The sequence below is a fragment of the Eumetopias jubatus genome, unplaced genomic scaffold, assembly GCF_037043125.1.
Source record: "Eumetopias jubatus isolate StellerSeaLion01/CBP00866 unplaced genomic scaffold, mEumJub1_p1.0 scaffold_13, whole genome shotgun sequence".
NCBI lineage: Eukaryota > Metazoa > Chordata > Mammalia > Carnivora > Otariidae > Eumetopias > Eumetopias jubatus.
This window is the reverse complement of record NW_028274819.1, coordinates 110,569,530-110,575,236: the sequence shown is the minus strand read 5'-3', so window position 1 is coordinate 110,575,236 and position 5,707 is coordinate 110,569,530. Positions and strand designations below refer to the sequence as shown.

Here is a 5,707-nt window from a genome sequence, read left to right as displayed (position 1 = left end):
ATTGGCAATTGTCTTCCTAATCATTACTTTGAGGGTTGCAGTTTTTATATCCAAGCCTGTTCTGTGTTAATAATTGTACCGTTAATGTGGGGGGGGGGGAAGAGCTGTAAGAAGTGACAACTTAAGAATCTTGTTGTCTCATCAAAAGACAATTATATTCAGTTTTATTTATTTCACACAAAATTTTTGTCATAGTGTTTGCTATTAAAACTATATAAATCCCGAGAGCGGCCCAAGATGGCCGACTTCGAGGACCAGGTGTCGGCTGAGGAGAAGGTACACATAGCTGCTAAATTCATCACTCATGCACCCCCAGGGAAATTTAATGAAGTGTTCAATGATGTCTGGCTACTGCTTAATAATGACAGTCTCCTCAGGGAAGGGGCAGCACATGCATTTGCCCAGTATAACATGGATCAGTTCACGCCTGTGAAGATGGAAGGATATGAAGATCTGGTCTTAATTACGGAACATGGTGACCTGGGGAATAGCAGAGTTTTAGATCCAAGAAACAAAATTTCCTTTAAGTTTGATCACTTACGGAAAGAAGCAAGTGACCCCCAGCCAGAGGACATAGATGGAGGTCTGAAGTCTTGGAGAGAATCCTGTGACAGTGCTCTAAGGGCCTATGTGAAAGATCATTATTCCAATGGCTTCTGTACTGTTTATGCTAAAACTATAGATGGGCAACAGACCATTATTGCATGTATTGAAAGCCGCCAGTTTCAGCCTAAAAACTTCTGGAGTGGTCATTGGAGATCGGAGTGGAAGTTCACCCTCACACCACCTACAGCCCAGGTGGTTGGAGTACTTAAGATTCAGGTTCACTATTATGAAGATGGCAGTGTTCAGTTGGTTAGTCATAAAGATGTACAGGATTCAGTAAGTGTTTCGAATGAAGTCCAAACTGCCAAGGAGTTTATTAAAGTCATAGAACATGCAGAAAATGAATATCAGACAGCAATTAGTGAAAACGATCAAACAATGTCAGACGCCACATTCAAGGCCTTGCCCTGGCAGCTTCCGGTTACCCGCACCAAAATCGACTGGAACAAGATACTCAGCTACAAGATTGGCAAAGAAATGCAGAATCCTTAAAGGCTGAATGTAGGATTCTTCAGTATGTGGAAAGAAAGAATTCAACATGCGGTCATATGATAAATAAGTGATTTATAAACAAGAGTGATATTTTGCGAGGGCTTTCCGAGCTAACAGGTTTTCTAGCCTCATGGAATACTGTTGAATCTATAGCATCGTCTTGATTCTTTTGTGTTCTCTGCCTTGTAATTTCTGTTTTCACTATATCTACTTGTAAATTTTTTTTTTAATTCTGCCACATTTAATGATGGAGAGAGAGAGAGATCTATCCTGGAGTCATTTTACTGTTTAGAAAATTTTCCTAGCCATGAAGCCTTGTTACTGATATAGACAGGTATTACGCTCAGTGCTTTTCTACCCCTGTCCTTCAAGGCACTTCTGGTGCTTCAGTGGTTTTTACTGATCCACCAACAGCTAAAGAGGCTGTGCTACAAACAGGCTGAGTGGAAGACACATCCTTCTCCCTCCAACTGCTTTGATCATCATTTATAGCATCTCATAACTGTAGTTTTCAAAAGTTTGGATTGGGCTTTTCAGGTCCTTTTGTGGGGGCAAAGGAAGTTTTTTGGAAATTCCATCATAGCCAGCTTCTCTGGGGAAGTTGTTTTTAAATCCAAAGACTTGAACCACATTCCCTGCACATGAACGTGTTTGCTTTTTTTCTCTTCCCTCATTGTCTCCTTCCCACCTAGTACCACTATAGTTAGAGACATCTGCAGTTTTAGAAGGGTTTTACCCATTTATTATTATTTTTTTATTATTCAAGAACTGCTGACATACTAGGGATGTAGTAGAGTATAAAACTTGAAAAATGCAGATGTTGAAGGAATAATACGTATCTTGTGCTTTAATACTTTGTGGCAGGATTGTACTATAAGCAGATGGATCAAACAACTATGTAAATCACAAACAAAAACTAAAAATGAACCAAAGTGAAAAGGATACGTTTCAGGCAGTATCTTTCTATTGTAACCTGTTACTTAAGGGAATACTAGTGATTTGTTCTAAATAGGATGTAAAACTTCTTCCAAATTACTCTTCCTCAGTCCTGCCTGCCAAGAAAATGTAACTGTGATGTAGCAACCCTTCCCAGGTATATTGGCAGGTATATGTGTGATCTCAGAATACACAGGTGACATAGATATGATATGACAACTGGTCATGGTGGATTCATTTACATTGTTTACACTTCTGTGACCAGGCCTTCAGGGAAGGTCAGTTTTTAAAAAACCAAGTAGTGTCTTCCTATCACCAAATAAATGTCAAAAAAGAAGGGTGTTTGTGCTTCAGCTTTGTTTTTGCTCAGTAATACAGTCAAGCAAGTTTGTTTCCAAGTGAACTGTTGAGCTGTGTAAGCATTTTTGTTTATTTCAAATAAAATATATTTGTATTTAAAAAAAAACTGTATGCATCCCTCTATTCTCTTCACATTGAAATTGTATACAACTAAGAAACTGCTTTTTCTCTTGATCACTAGACTATCACTTCAGCCCTTTATTTGGACAGCTTGGAGAACTTGACTGATACACATTAGCTCTCAGTATTGATTAATCCTTTCTACCTCCCCCTGTCTTCAGAGCCAAAAATAATAATCTGCCCAAATTCTAAGTCCCAGAACGGAACACGTGATTGACCCAGCTTGCGCAAACTATACAATCCTGATTAAATCAACTGGAGCTAAGATATGGGTTTACATAGTTATATAAATAAATGGTGTGGGGGGAGGGGTTGGGGGAGGGACAGACCTAGAGAGACAGAGAGACTTCCCTGTTGAGGCAGTACTTTTAGGAAAAGAAGTAATTATGACAGGGGAGTATACAATCAGTGAGACCAGAACAATTAAACACCTGGAATCCTGTTCTCTAATACCCTGTCCTTAAGAACTGGGGTTCTTTTCCTATGTAGGTCAGATGGGACCAGTGTGCAATAAGTTTTGACACTTCTGCATTTTAAGTTAATGAATATTTGATTGGTGTTTACTGAGCATCTGCTTTTTACCTAGGACTGTGGAATTGAAATATTTAATAGGAAGGGTTGACATTTTGCAAATATTTTAAATTTTATTTTAACCAAATTTAATGTCTCATAAAAGACATAAAACTACAAAAAGCCCTAATTTTATTGACCCCTCCCCCCAAAAAACTAGTAAAATGTTTCAACAAAGCATTATAAGTAGTAAGAAGAACAGCTTAATCATAGTTAATTTTTAAGCAGGAATTAACCTCTTCCTTCAGAAAACACTTCCGTCATCCTCCCCTTTTAGAGGAGGCACTAGGCGCAGAGTTTATACCGAACAACTCCAACTAGAGAATAATGAAGAAGACATTTGAACTCAGTCAAGTTTTCCTCGGAGCTTGCTCTGTAAAATGCACTTCATAAAACTATTAAGTTTAAAATGGATCACCATATTTTTGAGACAATTAGTCAAACTTAAAATGAAAACAATTCAAAATATTTCTCAGTATAAAGGCAAAATAAATCTCAATTAGATTGGAAAGTTAACTTTTATGAAAATACATAGGCAAATCAAGCCCTAAATGTATATATTATGGAGTTATATAAATATGTAGGATTGGTGACCAAACTTGTGAAAAGGGGAAAGGTTTCTACATTTAGAAGCAAAGGAAACTAGAGAGAATGAGAGGAACATATCTCACCATCATAAGCAACAAAAATCTTCTACAGTAGATGATAAAATTGATGTTTGAATGAACAAAAACAAATTAGGAATATTTTTACAATACATGCAAAAATCAAAAGTTATCATTAACACATAAAGAATTTTCATAGGTTCAATCCATTGGTCCAAATGATTAGTACTTTTATCTATTGCAGAGAGAACTAAGAGAGCACCCAAGTTTTAAGAGAAATGTTCAAACTCCAGTGTATAGGTGGACAATAGGAATAAATTCAGATTTTATGAGAGGATAAATACAACAGACTGAAAACTGTAGAAAAGTATGCATTCCCTCTGGTAATACCAGCATTATGAAATTTAAATGTTAATGCATTGTTTTCACCATTTATATTAGGAAATATTTTTAAGACACCCAGTACTGCTAAAAGGGTAATTAAGAAGATACTCTCATGTATTGCGCATCGAAATATAAATTTAATATCAGATATCATCAGGAGCCATATAATATTATGTCAAAAACTGTCATATAGAAATTTCCACTTGTGGGAACAGCCCCTAAGAAGGCATTAGGAATAGAAACAGTACATACATCATGAAAAGCTGAAAATAATGTAGATATCCAATCTGGATGTACGCAATTAGAATGTTAAGAAATCTAGAGTGTACCAATTCAGAGGAATATTAGATATTTAATTTTTATATACAATAATATAGATGATATGCTGACATAATATTAAATGCAGAGTGCAGGACATAGTATTGTACATTTAGTATAAAAATACTTATGTTCTTATTTATGTCAATAATTATAATCAAGATATAGACGTAAATGTGGGTGTAGTGTGTGTGCGTGTGTGTGTACAGGGAGAGAGGTGAACCTAAAATGAACTTGACCAAAAGACCAACTAATTTGTGTGAATGACTGTTTTTGAGTTTCCAGGCCACCTTTATTAATTATGGATTACTTTTAGGGTGAGAGAAAAAAATTAATAGAACAACAGAAATAACATATGAATAACGTAATATAATGAATTATCAAAAATCTTTCTAATGAAAAAAATAATATGCTGCTATTTTCTCTCCTACTTTGTTACTTGTTTGTGAAATACTTCCTGCAGACCACGGGTTTTGGGAAAGTGCCTGCATACAGCTACAACTCTTTTTCATCATTTAGAAATGTGCTCGTCAGACGATTCAGAGAGAGACCCAATGTTTAGTTTGCTTTTGTGAACTGCTGCCTTAAACTGAGACACACTCTTCAGGTTACAATTCAGAGATAAAAAACCTGAGGATGCTCTCCTGAGCTGAAAATTAAGTCCTGGGAGACTCTTCGGAAATAAAGTCCTCCAACTGCTCATGGAATGCCACTCTCGCCTTGCATTCCTGGCCCCCCGGGCCGTTTCAGAGTTATCCTCATGGGGAGAGAAATGACCGTCAGACTGGCCCCATTACAAGAGATCTGGAGCAATGTAACGGGCTGTTGAAAACAGTTACCTTCTCTAGAGTCAAGTGGGTATAGCCAATGCATTCCAGGGGACCCATAGCATAATGGAATGTTTTCTCATATACTTTTCAAGTGGACAACTATATTCTAATACATTATACCTCTATACTGTGCTATACCAGAGGAATAATTCTGATAATAAGGTCTACATGGTTTTTTTTCCCTCCTGCCTTAGAATTTATAAAGTCAAAATGCTGCTCTACCAGAAGCTTCACAGTCTGTGTATTTTCTACTTTTAAGTGATTTTACTAATTCATTTTTGCCCAAGAAGCTAAGGTACATTTATTTTACAAGGCACAATTTAGTAGACTATTAGTATGTATTCTGTATTCTAAGGGCAAGTAGAATTAAATTTAAACTAGCATGTTTCTAGGAACAGGAACAAGTTAAAAAATAAAATTTTAGCATGAAAGGTGAAGCAAAGGTCATCCTTTCCTTTTTAGGGTATTTTAGAAAATTCTTATTTC

The 5,707-nt window shown here is 36.4% G+C and overlaps 1 pseudogene; it reads left to right on the top strand.

Moving 5' to 3' along the window:
• The first annotated feature begins 237 nt into the window (after positions 1–237).
• On the top strand, positions 238–1,159 carry LOC114211392 (F-actin-capping protein subunit alpha-1 pseudogene; annotated as a pseudogene).
• Positions 1,160–5,707: the final 4,548 nt, after the last annotated feature.